General features: G+C 34.8%; 1 pseudogene across 1 annotated transcript; it reads left to right on the top strand.

Moving 5' to 3' along the window:
* Positions 1–12,032: 12,032 nt before the first annotated feature.
* LOC114279440 (proteasome subunit beta type-4-like) lies at positions 12,033–20,863 on the top strand (annotated as a pseudogene). Its single transcript, XR_014340909.1, has 6 exons — positions 12,033–12,145; positions 19,230–19,306; positions 19,635–19,764; positions 19,939–20,098; positions 20,197–20,265; positions 20,760–20,863. The product of XR_014340909.1 is annotated as a proteasome subunit beta type-4-like (transcript).
* The last annotated feature ends 935 nt before the right edge of the window (positions 20,864–21,798 follow it).

Genomic DNA, 21,798 nt, shown 5'->3' with positions numbered 1-21,798 from the left:
CTTTGGAGGAAGTTTCTTACTAAGGAGCATGACCCTAGCCATTTCTTGAACAACCCTGTTCTTCCTCTCAACAACTCCATTTTGTTGTGGAGTAATGGGTGCAAAAAATTCATGCTTAATTCCATGTATATCACAAAAATCCGAAAACGAACTATTTTCAAACTCACGACCATGATTGGTTCGGATTCTTATGATACGATCAATGGAAACACCTTGTTCATTTTGGATTTTAAAGACTAAGGCCTGGAAAGCATCAAATGTATCAGATTTTTCCTTTAAAAAATTTACCCATGAAAATCGAGTAAAATCATCAACAGTTAAAAAAATGTATCTTTTACCTCCGATGCTTTCAGTGCAAGTAGGACCCATTAAATCCATGTGAACCAATTCAAGAGGACGTTTGGTTGTAAAGCTGTTCACCTTTTTATGAGGGGCACGGGTTTGCTTTCCAAGTTGACATGGTCCACACACATGGCTCAAATTCTTACCCAATTTAGGTACTCCTCTCACAAGCTCTTTGTTGGCTATCTTAGTTAGGTCTTTGAAATTCATGTGACCTAATCTTTGATGCCACAGGTCAATGTTACTAATGATGGCTGAATGACACGTGAGATCATTAGTAGTAACAATCCCATAGCAGTTATCAGATGTGCGAAGCCCATGTAAGACAGTATTTCCCTTTTTATCCAAAATTTCACATTTATTTTTTGAAAACAATACTTCATGATGAGAATCACACATTTGACTAATGCTCAAAATATTTTCTTTAAGACCATCAACAAGAAGAACATTTTCGAGCTTAGGAAGACCAGCAACACTTATAGAGCCCTTACCAATGACTCTAGAAGTGCCGCCATCTCCAAAAGTAACAATTCCTCCTTCATATTTTTCAAGGGAGGTGAAGTAAGATTTGTTACCGGACATATGACGAGAGCACCCACTGTCAAGATACCACATGTGGGAATCACGTGCTTTTAGAGCAGTGTGAACAACTAAACAAGTCAAATCATCTTTTCTCACCCAAATCTTTTTAGTCTTAGTATTTCGCCTAGACATATAAGGTTGTCTCCTAACCCAAAAAGTTTTCGAATTTCTACCCTTTTGAGACACCTTACCAAACAATTCAAAACAATAAGGACGAATGTGGCCATACCTACCATAGTGATGACAAATAAAAACAGGTTTTACCTCCCTTTTGTTGATCTTACCAACTTTCGGTGGATGAAGAGAGAGATCAGCCTGGTCTACCTTAAACTTTCCCTTTGCTTGAGTCTTCATGTCATATGAAGTGGAGACCTGTCCCTTGTGAGCTGTTGCACCATAACCTAGCCCGCTTTTGTCACAACCCATTTGTTGAGACCCAAGGATGTCCTCTAAAGATTTGGAACCTTTGTTCCACATGGCAATAGTGGCTCTAGCAACACGGAGTTCTTCATCTTTTTGACAGACTCTCTCTTCCAGTGTAGCTTGTGACATCTCAAGACTTTCAAGCTTTTCTTCATATGTGGAATATACCTTTAGGAGTTCATTCCTTTCAGTTTCACAGGATAGAAGTTTTCCACATAGTTCTTGCCTATCACTAGAGATCTTGATGATATTCTGCTTTGCTGTTGCAAGTTCTCTTTTCAGCCTGACATTCTCACTCTCACATGTTTTGAGCTTGAGAGAGAGTTTGTCGTTGAGTTTGGACAAATTCAGAGATTCCTCGTACAGCTTTTCGTAGGCTTGTTGTAGTTCATCGCCATTGATCTCATCATTATCTTCAGATGTTTCGTTATCCTCTTTTTGCTCTTCATTCTCCTTGACCTCATCCAGTCTAGCAACTAAGACAGGAAGGTTGCTGGATGGTAGTGAAGGTGAATTTCCTCTTTCATGGAATTGGCTCAAAATTTCCCATGCCTCTTTAGCCTTTGTGCAATGAACAACCCGTTGCTGTTCTTCAGTAGAAATTGCTCCACGAATAGTGATCAGGGCTCTCTGATTGCTCGGATTGTCAGCCCTGTCTGTATCTTCTTCAATGGCCTACCAGCCTTCTGGATCAAAAGCTCTCAGAAAAGCCCTCATTCTGATTTTCCAAAACAGGTAGTTACTCCCATCAAAGGTAGGAGCATGATGCAGGTTCTGACCACGAACTAACTCTGCAGGCTTTGGAAGAGTTTGAGTGAAAGTGGACCAAAATGCCATGAAAGCACTATCCCCGTCTTCTCCAGATTCAGGTTCTTCGGGTTCTTGCTCCGACCCGCTTTCATCATCCCAAGTTACAGTGTAGACTTTCTTTCAATTCTTTTTCGAAGGGCATTCAAGGGCAATGTGACCAAACCCTTGACATTCATAGCACTTGACCCCTTGCCCCTTTACAATCTTCTTTTCAGTTTTTGGAGCAAGTTTTGGTGGAAAAGTTTTGGGTTTTTCATTACTCTTTTCTTTAGAAATAGGGTCTCTGAAATTAGGCTTCTTTTTCTTCAAAATTTTTTTAAATTGTTTAGTAAACATAGTCGTCATCTCAGACTCTAAATCAAATTCAACCTCCGGAGTTTTTGCAGACTCATGAGCACTAGTGAAAGCCATACTTTCTTTTTGTTTTTTCTTTGAAATCTGGTGGGCTTCATAAGTCTGCAAGTTTCCAACCAATTGATCAAGCTTGAGGGTATCAACATCCTGAGCCTCCTCAATGGTTGTCACTTTTGGTTGGAACCTCTCGGGTAAAGACCTCAAAATTTTTCCAACAATTTTAGCTTTCGGGATTTTTTCCCCGAGTGTGAAACAGGAATTCACGATATCACTAAGTTTTGCATAGAAATCATCAAACGTCTCCTCATCGTGCATTAAAAGGGTTTCAAAGGATGAGGTGAGACGTTGAAGTTTTGACCTTTTGACAGAAGTGGTACCTTCGTGAATTGTTTCAAGAATGTCCCAAGCCTCTTTTGCTACCTCACACGTGCAGATACGACGAAATTCTTCAGGTGTGACGGAGCAAAACAGGGAATTGAGAGCCTTACTGTTCTAACTCGAGTTTTGGTAATCAGTAGGGTCCCATTTATCAAGGGGTTTAGGAATATCAACACCATCAATGGTGATAGTAGGTTCACTCCACCTATAGATTACGCTGTGCCAAACTTTCTCATCGACGGATTTTAAAAATGTTCTCATACGAGCTTTCCAATAAGAATAGTTTGTACCATCGAGTAAAGGAGGTCTATGGGTCGAGTTACCTTCACGAATAGAATCCATATCACTAGTCACACAAAATCACACTCCTATATTTTTTAAAAAAAGAGTGACCTGTTCTGATACCAATTGAAAATCCTAAGTGATTCGTGATTAGATCAAGATTGAAATATTCCAAATCCCAAGTATCCAAAACACACAATCTAAACCAACAAGCACTTACGAAAGTGATTTAGATTGTTTGTTTTACGGAATAAACAATAAATCGACACAAACGATTTTTACGTGGAAAAAACCACAATTGAAGAACCTTCAATTGTAATAAAAAACCACGGGCGAAACGTCACTAATCAATCCACTACTGAAGTAAGAAAGATTACAAAGATAACACACAAATTACCCCACTCAGTCAATTTGCCTTCGAATCTTCTGTAACTCTTTCACCACGCCTTTGTCTCGGAACTGATTAATCCTAAAGTTGAATCCACAACTTCACTTGTCGAATGAACGACTACGTACAGAATCAAACTCCTTTTGATACTCTACGCTTGAATCTTCGGAATCCACCGAAGAGATCTCTCTCTTGAATTCAAAGTAACCAACTCCTTGATGTATGTATCTTAGATCATGATTGAAGAACTCTTCTCAAAACATCAAGGAAAACTCACAAAAAACTCAGAAGAAAACTTCCTACAAAACCCTAGGACTCTTGAATAAGATCTAGGAAAAGTAGTCCTAAAAACAACCTAAACAGATACAAATAGGATTCCTGAGTCCGCGATCTCCGCTCGAGCGTCCAACATCCCGGTCGAGCGGCTTCAGCAAAAACTGCGTGCAACAAAACAGAGTTCCGCTCGAGCGCTCGATGACCCGCTCGAGCGCGAAATCAAACCTTCCAGTATTTTTACAGACCTCACAAAATACTGAGAGACAACAATCTACGCTCGAGCGGGAAGAACAAAAAACACAGGAAAATTACAACTTGTTTAACACAGAGTTTTGTACCCGGATTTGACAATCAAGGGACCTAACAAATACCATTCCTCAGAAACTTTTATATTAGGAAGACATACACCATTATTAAATATTGATTTTGGTTGGGTACATAAAGTCTATGAGTTAAGAATATTTAGTTTCATTAAATAATCTTTACTAAAAACGACTGAGTTAAGAATGAATATATCCGAGTATGGGTAGGAGTAGTACCAATAGAAGATAAGTTGAGAGAGAATAGATTGAGATGGTTTGGTCATACCAATAGAGGCAGTGGTGAAGAGATGCAATACCGTGACTGTAGATGATAGTATTAGGGAAAGGGGTAGACTTAGATTGACGTAGATTAGTGTAGTGAATAGAGATATGAATCTCCTTAATTTGATTAACGAAATGGCCTTGGATAGAGTCGAGTAGAGAAGAAGGTTTCATGCAGTAAATGATTAAAAAATCATTTAATCATTTACTCAGTCTTTGCATTTGCATTTGCAATGGTGAGGATATTAGTTGATAATAATATCCGATTCAAAAATTTTGAATAGTTGTTTTACTTTCCGTTTTCTGTTCTCTTTCATTTCTAAGCACTCTTAGGCATGCATTGAACATTGTAAATGAACAAAAGGGATAAGAAAGAGCCGTAAGAGAAATAATAGGTTAAGGATGGAATTAATTATTTGTGACCCAATGTATTATGAAACATGTAGGGTCAATCACGATGGCAAATCCATTGACGGAACACTATGAGTAATGTCTTAGCAAAGATACTTTCAAGTATACTACTTTCCAAATGCTACTTTTGTATAAGTTTTGTGGATTTGTTGATTTGTCAATGTGTATTCGTTATGCCCAATGTATGTATAAGGCTTTATGAAGAAAATGCATTGGGCCGAAGGCCGTCTGAATATAAATATGATTATGACCACGAATATGAAATGCACATAAATATGAATATGAATGAATTAGGCATGAGGCGTTTGATATGATTGGGCCCACAAGGAGTCCTTGATCTCATCCATTTCTTGAATTGGTAAAAAATAAAGTGTTTGTAGGATTTGCTAAATTAAAATCTTCACTATCTCAGCAACACTCATTTAAATATTTCAAATGGATTTTAAAATATTTGGTTGAAAAATGATTTAACAATCACCTTGTTTAAGGCGGGGTGGATTTTTTCCTTAATCCACCACGCCTTAAACAAACATCGCCAAAATTATATCTTGTTTTGCACCTAATTTTTCCCTATTTTGTGATAGTTGAATAGGATCAACTATCACAAAATAGTTTTTAGGATTTATTTAAATACGCGTTAGAAGTTTTTGATTGGTCTGGGAGAATTGCTCCACACTTTGTTTTGTTATTTTCCCAAAATTAACAAAAGAAATGAATCTCACAATTTCAATTAATAAAAATTAAGTTGAGACATCATATCATCTTGATTCAGGATCACTAAATAATTTTTCCAATAAAGAAGATTGCAAGGAATACCATCCCGACAATCCACATGATTTGATTTTTAGCAGTTGTATACACTTTTTAAAACGACAAATTATTAGATATTGGACGAGCACCACGTATCTTGTCCCTAATCAATCCCCAATTGACATACTCCTTACCATTCTTGCATTATAAATAATAATAATAAAAAGTGAATCTCACCCTTCTTTATCAATCACATTCGATTTGAAACACTATGTGACTGTGGTCCAGAGCACCAAATAACTACTCCTTGCAAAATGCCATATGTCATCAGACAAACACTGCACATTGAAATGGAAAGGCCTCGAATCTTTTGGCTCACAATCATTGAGAGATGATTGTGATTTTATTAGATGTCTTAAGAAGGACATGACCAGCCACTTCCTGAACCCTCCAGTCACGACATTAACACAACAGCTTTTAACAATTCAGACATCTAACTTTTAACAATTCAGACATCTATTTGATGAACTGAATCACAAATATTTATGTTAAAAAAAAAAATTCAGACATCTAACTTTTAACAATTCCATTATTATCAAACTTTTTTTTTGTCCACTTTGTTGGTATTGTGGTGTGGTATTGTCAAATGTGATTGTGTGGAGGAACGGATGCAAAATTCTAATCTCATAACTCAAGAGTAAGATTCAACACTTTTGTTGAGGTCGCATTCTTGTCTTGAATTATGTGACAATGATGATTCTTACTTGATTTTAGTCCAAATAAAAGCGCTCATCGACATCTCAATTCCCTATCTTTTACTCTTAGCCACCAAATTAGCCATCAAATCATGTACTCTATGTCTCAATGGACCTTAGTGTTACTCATAAGTCAAATTATAGATGTACGTTGAGTGTCAAAGGACATACAAGTCTTGCCGACTAATTGAGTTCTTGGTATTTATTAGAGAAGCCTCCTCAATGTAATAGAACTAAGACAAAACATCAACAATAACAATAAGAATAAGAAAAACAACTTGTGTTGTGCAGAGGCAGTTCAGACATATTTGAGACTTAAGAAGAAAATTTTAATTGGGGCCATTCACACTAATTTTTTAAAAATATTTAATACTGTAATTTTTTTTTATTTGAAATTCATAAGATTTACAATCAAAACAATTTTGTTTATTCTAATTTTAATTTTTTTTTTGCTCTTGATGATAACCATCAAGTGTCCATAATCTTCACAATCAAAATGCTATTTTTTTTAAATTAAGAATTCAATTCATTCAAGATTTAGTATGTTTATAAAAAGGTTTATTGCACTTTCTATTCCTAAATTACCCATCAAATTAGCCATCAAATCATGTACCCTATATACCAATGGATTTTAGTGTTACTTATAAGCCAAATTGTGGATGCACGCCGAGTCTCAAGAGACCCACAAGTCCTGTCGACTAATCGAGTTCTCGATGTAATAGAGCCAAGACAATTCAAACATCAACATAATAATAACAACAATAACTTTTGTTGTTGTACAGAGGCAAGGTGAAAATTTTAACTGAGGCCATTCACACTAAATTTTTAATCACTACAAGAAAATACACAATTGGCGACCACTTTTGCCGACTAAAAATATTTTGGTTGCCAAAAGTTGTGGAATTGGCGACCAAAAACTATGTTAGTCGGTAAAAGTACAATATTTAGCTACTAAATTTTTTTGGTCGGGGTATATTAATTTTCGGCGACTAAAAAAAATTTAGTCGCTAAAAATCTCACAATTGGCGACTAAAAAAAATTTAGTCATTAAATTTGCCACAATTGGCGATTAAAAAAATATTTTTGTCGCTATATATATAGTTTTGGCAACTAAAATAATTTAGTCGCTGAAAGAAAAATAAAAATTTACTTTTTATCTTTGGCAACCAAAAGTTTGGTCGGCAAAACTTTAATTTCAGCGACTAAAAAATATTTTGGTCGCTGTATATATAGTTTTGGCAACTAAAATAATTTAGTCGCTGAAAGAAAAATAAAAATTTATTTTTTATCTTTCACGACCAAAAGTTTGGTAGGCAAAACATTAACTTCAGCGACCAAAAAAAATTTTGGTCACTGTATATATAGTTTTGGCAACTAAAAAAATTTAGTCGCTGAAAGGAAAATAAATTTTTTTTTTTTATCTTTCGCGACCAAAAGTTGGCAGGCAAAACTTTAATTTCAACGACTAAAATATATTTTGGTCACTGCATGTATAGTTTTGGCAACTAAAATAATTTCGTCGCTGAAAGAAAAATAAAAATTTGTTTTTTATCTTTCGCGACCAAAAGCTTGGTCGGCAAAAATTTAATTTCAGCGACTAAAAGACATTTTGGTCGCTGTATATATAGTTTTGGCAACTAAAAAAATTAAGTCGCTAAAAGAAAAATAAAAATTTATTTTTTCTCTTTCGCGACCAAAAGTTTGGTCGGCAAAACTTTAATTTCAGCGACTAAAAGACATTTTGGTTGCTGTATGTATAGTTTTGGCAACTAAAATAATTTCGTCGCTGAAAGAAAAATAAAAATTTATTTTTTATCTTTCGCGACCAAAAGCTTGGTCGGCAAAAATTTAATTTCAGCGACTAAAAGACATTTTGGTCACTGTATGTATAGTTTTGGCAACTAAAATAATTTCGTCGCTGAAAGAAAAATAAAAATTTATTTTTTATCTTTCGCGACCAAAAGTTTGGTCGGCAAAACTTTAATTTCAGCGACTAAAAGACATTTTGGTCGTTGTATGTATAGTTTTGGCAACTAAAATAATTTCGTCGCTGAAAGAAAAATAAAAATTTATTTTTTATCTTTCGCGACCAAAAGTTTGGTAGGCAAAACTTTAATTTCAGCGACTAAAATATATTTTGGTCGCTGTATGTATAGTTTTGGCAATTAAAATAATTTCGTCGCTAAAAGAAAAATAAAAAATTATTTTTTATCTTTCGCAACCAAAAGCTTGGTCGGCAAAAATTTAATTTCAGCGACTGAAAAATAGTTTGGTCACTGTATGTATAATTTTGGCAACTAAAATAATTTCATCGCTGAAAGAAAAATAAAAAAATATTTTTTATCTTTCGCGACCAAAATCTTGGTCGGCAAAAATTTAATTTCAGCGAATAAAAAATATTTTGGTCGCTGTATATATAATTTTGGCAACTAAAATAATTTAGTCGCTGAAAAAAAAATAAAAATTCACTTTCTATCTTTGGCGACCAAAATTTTGGTTGGCAAAAATTTAATTTCAGCGACTAAAAAATATTTTAGTCGCTATATAGATAGTTTTGGCAACAAAAATAATTTAGTCGCTGAATGAAAAATAAAAATTCACTTTTTATCTTTGGCGACCAAAATTTTTGTCGGCCAAAATTTAATTTCAGTGACTAAAAAATATTTTAGTCGCTGTATAGATAGTTTTGGCAACTAAAATAATTTAGTCGCTGAAAGAAAAATAAAAAATTACTTTCACTCATTACTCTTTCTCTCTCTTTCTATCTATCTGTCTCTCTTTTTCTCTCTGTGTCTCTACCTCTGTCTCTATTCTCTTTCTCTCTCTCTCACTCATCACTCATCACTCTTCTCTGTCTGTCTATCTCTCTCTGTGTCTCTATTTTTGTCTTTGTCTCTGTCTCTCTTCTCTTTCTCTCTCTCACTCATCACTCTTTTCTGTCTGTCTGTCTGTCTCTCTCTCTGTGTCTCTCGCTTAACTCTCTTTTCTCTATCTCTCTCATCTCTCCTCTCTCTCTGTCTCTCTTCTCTTTATCTCTCTCGCTCATCTCTTCATGTATCCTCTTGTTTATCTCTTTTCGCTCTTTTTTTTTCTCTCTCTCTCTCTGTCTGTCTCTTTTCACCCATTTTTTCATCTTCCTCTCTCTATTCTTTTTCTCTCTCTTACTCATCACTCTTCTCTGTTTGTCTATCTATCTGTCTCTCTCTGTCTATGTGTCTCTCACTCATCTATCTCTTCTCTCATCTCTTTTCTCTCTCTGTCTCTTTCGTTCATATCTCTTGTCTCTATCTCTCTTGCTCATCTCTCTTCTCTCGCTCTCTCTCATCTCTCTTTTCTCTCTGTCTCTATCGCTCATCTCTCTTATCTCTATCTCTCTCTCTGTCTCTCTCATTCATCTGTCTTCTCTCTATGTCTCTCTAGCTCATCTCTCTCTCTCTATCTATCTCGTTCATCTCTTCTCTCTCTGTCTCTTTTTCTGACTCTCACTCTCTATCTCTTTCTCTCTTTCTCTCTTTCTCTTTCTCTCTCTCACTCATCACTCTTCTCTGTCTGTCTGTCTTTGTCTCTGTCTTTGTCTCTTTTTCTCTTTGTCTCTCGCTCATCCCTCTTCTCTCTATCTCTCTCATCTTTTTTCTTTCTCTATCTCTCTCTCTCATTCATCTCTCTTCTCTCTATCTCTCTCTATGTCTTTCCTACTCATCTTTCTTCTCTCTCTATCTCTCTCTTTTTCTATGTCTTTCTCTCGATCATCTCTTTTCGTTCTCTTTCTTTCTCTCTTTGTCTATCTCTCACTCATCTCTTGTTTCTCTCTGTCTATGTCTCTATCTCTTTCTCTCTCTGTCTCTCTCTCTCTATCTGTCTATCTCTCTGTCTCTCTTTCACTCATCACTCTTCTCTCTCTATGTCTCTTTCTCTATCTCTTGTTCATTTCTTTTTGGTGTCTCTCTCTCTCTCTCTCTGCGTGTGTGTCTATCTCTCTCTTTTTTTCTTTCTCTCTATCTCTCACTCATCTCTCTTTTCTTTCAATCACACTCATTTCTTTCTCTGAGCCCATTGTTGTTGAAAGAGGAAAAAGTCAAAAAATGAAATGGGTCTCTCTCTCTGTCTCTCGCTCATTCTCTTCTCTCTCTCTTTCACTCATCTCTCTTCTCTATCTCTCTCATCTCTTTTCAAATATTTTTTTCCAATTATAATGTGTATGATCCCATCGTCATAAATAATAATAAAAATATAAATATTTTAGGCCTAGACAAACATGTTTTTTAGTTTATATTTTAATTTTTTTTTAAACATTTTGTTCAAACCAAATGCGTTTGTAATTTATGTTTTTCTAAAAATAAACAAAAATCAATTTATAAAATTTATGGAAAATATTTTTCATTAAAATATTACCTCTACTTCTACCAAAGTAAAAAAATAAGAATAATTTTTTATTCATTAAAATAAAAATGAAACAAATAAATTTTCAACTTTAATTACTAAAAAAAAAAATCATTAACTATAAAAAAAAAATTATTTTAACAATTTCTCGCTCATCTTTCTTCTCTCTCTATCTCTCTCTTTTTCTATGTCTTTCTCTCGATCATCTCTTTTCGCTCTCTTTCTCTCTCTTTGTCTATCTCTTACTCATCTCTTGTTTCTCTCTGTCTCTGTCTCTATCTCTTTCTCTTTCTGTCTCTCTCTCTCTCTCTCTCTTTCTCTATCTCTCTCTATTTTTCTCTCACTCATCACTCTTCTCTCTCTTTCTCTCTCTATGTCTGTCTGTTTGTCTCTCACTCTTCTCTCTCTCTTTCTCTCTATGTGTCTGTCTGTCTCCCCCATTGTGTTCACCTTGCTCACTCTCTCACTCCCCTCTTCTCTATTTACCGAGCTCTTCACTACAAGAAAATACACTTTTAGCGACACTTTGTCTCTCTCTCTCGCTCATCACTCTGTCTCTGTCTTTGTCTCTGTCTCTCTCTTTCTCTCTCTCTATCTCTCTTCTCTATCTATCTCTCACTCATCTCTCTCTCACCACCCATCTCCTCTACCACATTCACTACTACTGCAAATGTCATTCCACTACCAGCATTATTACCATTGTTGCCACTCCACCTCTACGACTACCATTACTACCACCATCATTACCACTCCACTACTACTACCACCACTACTACTACTACTATTACCTCTCCTCTACCACCGCCACTCCATCTCCTCTACCACTACCACTACCACAACTTCATCACTAATCTCCTTCGCCATCACCATCATCACCTCTTATCCACAACCTTCACTATTACTGTCGCTCTCTCTCCTCTACCACAAAAAATTAGTTCTTGATTTTTAGTAACAAAAAAAAAATGGGCCAACAAAAACATATTTTTCATTGACCATAAAAAATTAATTTTATTTTAACGAAAAATATTTTTCATTAAAATATTACCCCTACTTCTACCAAATAAAAAAAAAATCATTAAAATAAAAATGAAACAAATTTTCCCCCTTTTTTTCACTGACTCGCCCGCCCAAACTTAATTTCCCCCCTTTTTTCGCTCTGCTTTTCCCCCCCATTTTTTCATTTCCTTTCAGGTTTGCAGAGCCCTAAGTTTCGAAACATCACTCACTCTCTCTCTCTCTCTCTCTCTCTCTCTCTCTCACGGAGGCGAGCGACGAGCGGCGAATTTTGGTTTGGACGAGCGACCAGCAGGACCATGATTCTCGACAAGGGTTAGCTTCTCGAGACCGAGCAAATGCTTCGCGACACCGGTGAGCAGTGGCCTGTTATTATCCCTGAGGAGGAGATCCGCCAAGCAGCCCCTGGTACTAAGGTAACAGTTTCTAATCAAATCTCGACTTTTTTTGATTCATACATTTGATTGAACAGTTGGTGGGTCTTGATTATTCTTTCTTCATTGTTATTGTGGGTTTGATTTTCCGTTACATGAATTTGATGGGTTTTTTGTTTTATTCAAATTTTCTATATATATATATATATTATGAGCAATTGGTGGATTCTTCAATCATGCGTGTGTCAATAGACTCAATATTATATTTTTTGTTTTGTCCAAACCCGGCAAAAGAACCAGAGTGACTATCCATGTGCCTGTTATATTTTTGATTGGTTTCAGTTGTTAGACTTGCTTTATGGATTTACTGCTGAAGTTTGCCAAGGCTGGTGGCCAAATCTTTTAGGTGTGCATGAAAATTGTTTCGTTGTCGATTGATATTTATCAGAAACATCTTTTAGGTGATTGATATTTATGGTGATGGATAAAAAATTAGCAAAGAGAGAAAGAGATTTAACTAGGCCTAGTAATTACTCTCTCATAGGCCCAGTAATGAATACCATGTTCCATTATATGGTACCTGTATTGTAGTTAACAAAGAGAGCAAGAGATTTAACTATCCCCTATTTTTGGAGATCAGCTTCCAAAAGAATTAAAGCTTTAATAGAAAGTTCTTTTTTATCAGGGACAGGCCCTCCTTTTGCTTTTGTTTATTAGAGAAGGTGTTATCAGAAGGAACTGTGTTCAAAGATTTGACCATCACTGTCTATGGGTTGGTCAGTGCATTGGAGTAGCAAGTAATTTCTGGATGATCTTATCCTCAATACTTGGAATACTTCTATGAAATGTTGCTGTACAAGAAGTGATTCATTCATTTCTGCTATAAATTTTGTGATCAGTATTTCGTCCACTTACAAATAGAAACTTGAACATAAATAATTGCATATTAAAGAACAATCTTTCACAAAGAGGCACAGATGTTCTGTAATAATTATTTCTTTGTTGCATGCAATCTCTTAATTGTGTGAATGTGAATGATTATTTCTTTTGTTCTCTTGTATTTTTTTCCTCTTATTCTTATTATTATTTTTTCTCCTTTATGGAAATTGGATTTGAATTCCAAATGGGATGTTTTAAATTTGAATATCCATGTCATTTGATATCTTATACTATAGTCTTGTAGAAAGGATGTCTTATAATTCTATGAAGTGCTACGAGAGGCAGATAGGATGAAGTGCTATAATTAGGATGAAGTGCTATGAGAGGCAGATAGGATGAAGTGCTATTAAATTTATTTTTATCTTGTTTGCTCTTTTTTTTTTCTTTTTTTTTTCTTTTTTTTCTTTTGGGTTCAGTTTCTTGTTTCAATTATTTGATTTTGGGAATTTTGTGTTATGTGCTTGAATGAAGTGGCTATTCATAGTGCAACATAATTTAATTTATTTGGGTTTGTTACTCTATCTATTGTTTTTTAGCTAGGTTTGAACTTTGAAGTCTTTATGAGGACTATACCTTTGTCAATTTCTATTGAAGGCAACCACTACATGGTATGTATATTGTTTATGTTACTCTTTGATCTAGCTTTACAATTTCAAGTCACCAAATAGTCTTTGAACTGTTTGTTAAAATGTCTGACCCATAAATGTTTATTTTGAAATGATAAAGAATTAAGATGAGAAGGAATGGCTAGGCTACCAATGAGAATTTTATTTATTATTTTGTGGTTGGAATTGGGATTTTTTTTTTCTCTGATGTTCAAAATTCAAAAATTTGAAATGGTCAAATAGCGTTCGACTATTATTATTCAAAAACCTGAAATTGTTGGGATGTTTAAACCTTGAAAGCGTAGTGAATTTTTTAACCCCAATATGAACACTTGTGCATGTCAAGCTTTTGGAATGACTTAGATGCCTTTGTTTTCACCTTTTCAACAGTGCTGCCAATATTTTTTGGTCCTCCTAACTGCCCAAAGAGCATCCTTTAATATTGCATCATAGCCCTTTAAGTTATGCTTCCCAAATTTCCTAATGGATAGTAGTGTAATCGCTACTTCCAAGTTCCAATCTACTTAAGTTATGCCTCCATTCATTTAGGGCCCCTTCTGTTTGTGGGAGTAAAATATGAATGTAGTGATATCAAGGTTCAAAAAATATAGGGACTTTGCTGATGTTGATTATTGCAGGACAGTGGTAGTTAACTTTAGTAGTGATATTAACATTCTAGAAGTGGTGAAATTTAGTAGTTAATAGAATGGCATACACAATGACTTTAATACATACAAAAGCAGAAAGCATGTGTTGAAGTTTGAAATATTGATGATGACATATGTATGATACCTGTATTTTGATATCGACACGTAATCAATTCCATGATTTGTCAAGAGTTTTAATCTAGAGATTTCAAACATTTGGAATTGGCTTTTAGAAGATGAAATTAATGTAGTCCTAATATGTGGTTTTTCAATATATGTTTCCTTGTTGCAACTCATTGCTGTGATGGAAATATGAATAGGTTGAGCTTTGTTATAGCATTATTCAATTCAAGTTTTATTTGGTTGTGTTCTTTGTGCATGTTGGCAAAAGAAAATTTTACCATAATATTGTTATCTGCCTCAATCTGCAATATTTTGTTTGAAAACCTGTATAGTCATTTAATTGGCCTGTATGCATACGTGAATGTGAATCTGTCGGAGATTTTTTCTGATGTCCGAACTCATCAAATGAATTCAAGTACTCATACGATCGTTGATATTGAGGCTTGATATTGAGGCTTCAATTGTTTGATCTTCATGAGTCAAAGATCCAAAAAAATGATAATAATAATAAAAAAAATTAATAAATAAAATTAAAAAAAATCTTGATGACATTTTTTTAAATAACATATGTTACGTGGAGCTGTGTGCATGGACTTGGGCAGGTAAGTGCAGGTACCATTACTTGTGCGCAATTCAGTGTTTATGGTTTTGTTGTAAACAGGGTAGACTGGCTTTTTAAGGTTCGAGAAAAGAACAATGGTGTACTATTTTTTTTTTCTTTTTTCCTTCTTCGTGCTTTTTCCTCCTTGTTTTGTGTGTGTGTGTGTGTGTGGTTGTTAGAGACCGATGAAAACCTAAAAAGCATGGACACTATGGAGGAGGCGTATAGCGATCCTGGTTTTCCCTTCCTTTGTATACTGTATTCCAGACTTGGTTCCGTGGACTAGTTGTTGTATCATTATCACTTCTAGCCTTTGCTTTTGTATGTGAGCCTTGGGTTGTGTTGGGCAGATTTGAAACAGGATGGTTCCACTTGAAACCAAAAGGTTGATGCCCAGATTTTGGCTTTCACGCTCGAGCGGAAGTTTTAACGCTCGAGCGGGCTCTTCGTTGTTGCTTCTCCGCTCGAGCGGGAGTTTTGACGCTCGAGCGTGATTTTTCATCTCCCAGTACTTTGCTCTGCAGTTCGTTCGCTCCAGCGGTAATTTTCTCCGCTCGAGCGTGATCCCTTGTTTTTGTCCCTCCGCTCGAGCGGAGATTTTGACGCTCGAGCGGGTACCATCGCCTGCAAAACTTCTAGAAGTGTGCAATCTACGCTCGAGAGGATATTTTTACGATCGAGCGTGAGTCTGTGTCTGACGCTCGAGCTGGGATTTTCACGCTCGAGCGGGGATTTTCACGCTACATCAGTCCGAGATTTCACTTTTCGGATCACTTTTTGACCTACTTTTCTTTCTTAACTTTTAGAAAACCGTCCCTTGAGAGTCTCTTTCTCTTTCTCTCTCTCTAAACCTGCCTTCTCTCTAAAAATTGATCTACCTAGGGTGAGTATCTAACCTTGGTCCTTTATTAAAAAGATAGAGTGAGTCAAGGGCTTTCATTTTGGTGGTTTGGAGCACTTTGGAATTTGGGTATTCATCTTCATCTTCTCCATTCGGGTTATTTTCTTCGAGGTAGGGATTTCCTACTCCATTTTATAAGTTTTGTTCTAAGTTTTGGTATTTTGATATGTTGGGGTTACTTTGATAATTTTGAGAAAAACCCTAGTTGTAATAATAAATTAATTTGTATAATTGATTTAAGGGAATTGAGGAATTTGGTTAAATTCATGAAATTGGGAAATTATTGATTAAATGGTGAAGTTGGATAATTTAAATCACTTGTCTATTGAACTGTTGTTATAGTTTTTCCCAAAGTCTAGAAATAACTGTTTTGGGCTATCTGTGGAGGATAGTCGTGATTGTTGTAGACAATGCATGTGGATTAGGTATAACTGAAACTAATCACATTGGTTGAGTCATTAATTTTGACTGTTGTATTAATACAGACATTACGTATATTGATTGTGTGATGTATATGTTATGTGTTTACATACTTTGTTTTGTGTAGGAGGAGATAGGGGATGTACTCCATGGTTTAGGGAAAGATAGGGGATGGACCTCTAAACCGGATTTTGTTTGGGAGAAGATAGGGGATGGAATCCATTAGCATCACTTTTGTGTGTGCTTATTTATATTGAAGTGTTTTGTTGATACAGCACTAAAATGTGTATCAAATTGGAAGTATGAAGTGTTTTGATTTGAGCCTGAGTCTCAATTGTTTGTTGGCATTGGAAGAATGTGAATATGATATATATATATATATATATATAGTTCATTGTTGTAAGTTTGGCCAGGTTCTGAGCCATATTGATAATGTTGGAAAATAAAATGTGCCTTAGACATTAGTGTCATGAGACTGTATAGTGATGTAATTGATTATCTTGGTTAACCATCTGTTAAATGCTAATGCTTTATTCAATGCTTATATTTGGTTTAGTATATTTCTACTGGGCTGTGGCTCACCCTTTATGGGAACATCATTTTCAGGTTCAGGTGATAAGTTACCTCCAAGGACTTAGCTTGGAAGGACTTGAATTTTGAAGACTATCTTTAGTTATTTGTTTTTACTGGATAAATAATCAAGCCTAGGGCTTTATTTATATTTGAGTTAGAACTCATATTTTGTGTCCAAGTGTTGGCTTGGAAAGATGTAAGCCCATAGGGCATTTAATTTGATGTTACATGTAATGTTTTTTATTTAGTAATACTCTGATGAATGAATTAATAAATTGTTTTCTTTAAATAATGCATGCCAATGATATACATATAATGGGTTATTTTGAGGGCGTTACAAGGTGTGCCATGTCGGACAAGACACTCTACAAGTACTCCCAAGAGCGTGTTCGACGCTTCTTCAACCTGTCTTAATTGAAATTTAAATTCATAATATTGGACACTTCATAAACACTTCTTGAACCCTCCAAACTCAACTTATGTGATGAATCTCTTCATAGTAACAATCTGCATTAAGTATGTTTTGAAACATTTATTAGAAAAATACATTATGTGTAATTTAATGTTCTACAATTGTTTTGCATTCTTTAAAAGCAATTGTTATGTGAATGATATCTTAATGTTAAGTTATGGTATATATGACTTTTTAATTTTAGTTATTGTCATGTTTCTCTATTTTTTTTTTCCCAGTACATTTGAATAAACTATGCATATGTTGGACATATAATAAATTTATAAAAATATAAAATTTTAATGTGTCTCAAGCTTATTGTCCTCATTTTTTGAAAATTGCCGTGTCGTTGTTTCGTGTCACGTGTTTGTGCTATTTAGAAGTTAGATGAAAACCAATCTATTCATGGCTTCACTAGTTGAGGGATTTTATGATATGATTCTATAACTGGGGGAGACACTCTCAAGTTGATTTAGGCTATCTCACATTTAGATTGAAAACCTCAAGGAGAAAGAGTGGATAGAGCAAGCTGGAGACATATTTCATTTGGCTAGTTGCCAATAAGGTGAGCTATATCCATTGAGGGAGACAAACCTTTGTCAAATTGCCTACGTGCCTGCAGCTACTTTCATTCTGCATGATAGTTACTGAATACTAGTTTCAATAGAAGAGACCTATCTTGACCCCATAGATCCCATAAACTCATCATTCAACATATAAGAAGGGTCTTGTAGGGTGTTAAGTAACAAAGGTCTAAGCATCTGGTGACAAACGTAAAATAAATGAAGTATATTTCATCTCGATGGTGGTAGTTGAAGTCAACAAGGGAAAGGAATAAGATACATCTAAAAAAGTGCCAAGGGCACTCTTTATTATTCCCCCACAAGCACAAGTATTCCATCAGGAGCTGTTTGGTGGCCTGAAAATGTTATTTGGACCATTTTAGAAGCTGCAAACCAGAACAGGGTGAAAAGAACTGAAAGTCCTTTTAAGTTCGTCCGAAAATTATGCTTATGCACCATGCTCAAAATTCTTGGTAAACAATTGAATCAAAGGTCCGGAGGAGAACTGGCCATTGAATCTTGTGAATTAAATGAGATTAGAATTGGAGAAAGAGATACAATTGGAGGGAATAACCAACTAATGAAAGAACATGAAACCTTTATGTTTCAATGGAGGAACAAGAAACAGTTGGGGGCAATAAAGTAGGTAAAGTGATTGGATTTTGCGTGTTGTTCCCCCATGTTGTTCCCCCATTTATGAATTAGATAATTAGATGTGTTTGGTTGTAAAATAATTCCCAAATCTACTATATTCTGCTTTTGTATTAAAAATTTAAAATCAATCATTCGTTATAAACTAAAGAATTACGTAATCTATAATTGAGAGATTTAATATATATATATATATATATATATATGTATTTGTCCTCTTATGGCTATACCAGTTTTTGAATTAACTAATTTAGGATTGCTCATTGGAATTATTAAATTCTAAATGGAATGGTTGAATTTGTGCAACCAAATGTGGCCTTTCTATGATGGGTACTCATTACTGAAATACAAGAATGTATTGAGTGGTAGATTATTGGAGGGTCACTAGTCATGTTCGTATCTCATGGCTTTAGTTAGGAATTGAAACTCTGAACCAGGGTTGAATTGCTGGACCTGAATTTATACTCATATATATCAACAAACACGTGTATATATGTATATTGATGCATGCATATGCACATTGGTCACATTCACGAGCATGAAGTATGTAATGGATTAGCTTCTCTTCTTTTTCTTTCTTTTTTCTTTTTGGTGTGTGTGTGTGTGTGTGTATGTTAAGTATGAAATCATTACTTGATGAATTTTGGTACAGTTATCCATATGTGACCGGTACATCAGTAATTGGCATCAAGTTCAAGGATGGTATTCTCATGGCTGCTGATATGGGAGGTAGCTCCTTAACTTGTCTTACTTGAATTCGCATGACATATACTTATTTATTGATTTAATTGATTTGATTTTTTTTTTTGTCAATATCCAATTCATTGGTACCAAAACATCTGTTTGAATAGTATAATTGTTTAGATGCAGACAGTGGATAATCTACTGGAAGTCAACACCAAAGATTTGGCTATTTGCACTTTTTAGTTATTCATACTAGCAGAGATAGCATTGATACTTCTTTATTCCTCATGTTTCACATGTGCTTCTATCTGGGTACTTGAGACAAAATTCTAAAATTATGTGTACTTCAAGTGATTGATGCTTTCATTTATAGGTTCCTATGGGTCTACCCTGCGTTATAAGAGTGTGGAGCGATTGAAGTCTGTTGGGAAACACTCTCTCCTTGGTGCAAGTGGCGAAATAAATGATTTCCAGGAGATTTTATGCAACCTTGACAAGCTCATGTAAGCATCTGATCTTGTAAAAAGACTTGGCAAGTGATAAAATGCTTATCCTTTTGTATTTATTAATTTTTATTTGTTTTCTATTGTTACTATCACTATATGGAGGATGGTGGCGCTCCTAGTGTTCATTGTAGATTCGTGCTGACTTTTTTTTGTGAGTGCTTAATTTGGCAGTTTGTATGACAATATGTGGGATGATGGGAACTCACTAGGGCCTAAGGAAGTGCACAACTATTTGACTAGGATGATGTACAATCGTCACAACAAGTTCAACCCACTATGGAATTAACTTGTACTTGGAGGAGTGAAAAATGGTCAGAAGTATCTTGGAACGGTAATCTTGTCAGTCACTTAGTTCATTTTCTTGACGCTCAAGGATAAGCTTTCAGTAACCTGGAATATGAATAATTTGTTTTAGTAAATGTGATCCAGGTTAATATGATTGGTGTTCATTTCGAAGACGATCATGTGGCAACTGGATTTGGTCAGTGCATTGGAGTAGTAAGTAATTTCTGAATGATCCTATCCTCAATACTTGGAATACTTTTATGAAATGTTGCTGTACAAGAAGTGATTCATTCATTTCTGCTATAAATGTTGTGATCAGTATTTCGTCCACTTACAAATAGAAACTTGAACATAAATAAATGCATATTAAAGAACAATTTTTCACAAAGAGGCACAGATGTTCTGTAATAATTATTTCTTTGCTGCATGCAATCTCTTAATTGTGTGAATGTGAATGTGAATGATTATTTCTTTTGAAAAGGAAAATTAAAAAAAAAATAAAATTTTGAAGTAAATACAAGATATCAAGGACACTTGAAGCATATAATTTCTTGTTGTAAATGGGCTTAGCAAAAGAAGAGAAACAAAAGCAGCTAAAGATTTGAGACAGAGAGTAATAGAACATGTAATCTTTCACTCATGTTCAATTATATATTTCAATTATATGTTGCAATGGTTCATCTACAAGACATTATTGTTTCTTGCAGAACATCCTTGTTGTCTCAAAGTATTACTGAAGGATTACCTTGGCGAGACTTGCTGAGCTGCTTTGTCTCATTGTTTAGGTATGCCAATACTTAATTGTGGTATAGTCATCATCAAATGTTTGTAATGTAATCCTATAAATTTTTTGCCATTTGGTTAATTTTTTCACTTTGGATGTTTTTCTAGATTCTAACTTTTCTTATTTTATTCGTAGGTGACTTCCAAAAACGATCAAGCACAAGGCTGATGCTTCAAAACCATATATATTCCTTCCTGTTGTAGAAAAATATTTTGGATTCCTTCATTGATTTTCCTTTTAATTTTTGTTCAATTACTTATTGGTTTTCAATGGATGGATGTTTAAAACTTGTCTCAATTAAGGTTTTGAATTGAATGATTGTAAAGTTTGGGATTGAGCAGGAAAATATGATGAATTTTAATGTTATATTTAGGTTGGGTTGAATGAATTTTGTTCAATATTGGATTGAATGTTTATAAACAAAAATTGATTGTGCAAAAAAAAAAAAAAAAAGATTCGGCGAATAGCTAATTAGTCGTTGATTGTTTAATGTCTTTTGGCGACAAAATATTTGGTTGAGAAAAGTTTTGGTGACTAAATAATTGGTCGCCAAATTCTACACTTTTGCGACTAAAATCATTGGTCAGCAATTCCTTACCTTTTGGCGACTAAATTATTAGTTGGCGATTCCTCAACTTTTGGCGACGAAAATAGTTGGTCGCTGATTTTTTGCTTTTGGCGACAAATATATTTGGTCGGGAAAATATTACTTTTCGCGACCAAAGTGTTTTAGCGACTAAATGAATTAGTTGTGGTAATGATATATTTAGCGACCAAAAATTTAGTCGTCAAAACTTTTTCCCGACTAACAAAGTTTTGGTCGCCAATTACTTTTGCCGACCCTCAATTGGAGACCAAAGTGGCGACCAAAAATATTGGTTGCGAATGAGTTTTGCCGACTAAAAATGGACTCTTGCTGACCAAATTTTTTGTCGGCAAAAGTGAAATATTTTTTGTAGTGA

The sequence above is a fragment of the Camellia sinensis genome, chromosome 9 (assembly GCF_055761805.1).
Source record: "Camellia sinensis isolate YWXY chromosome 9, ASM5576180v1, whole genome shotgun sequence".
NCBI lineage: Eukaryota > Viridiplantae > Streptophyta > Magnoliopsida > Ericales > Theaceae > Camellia > Camellia sinensis.
The sequence above is the reverse complement of the archived record's forward strand: the minus strand, read 5'-3'. Positions and strand labels throughout refer to the sequence as shown.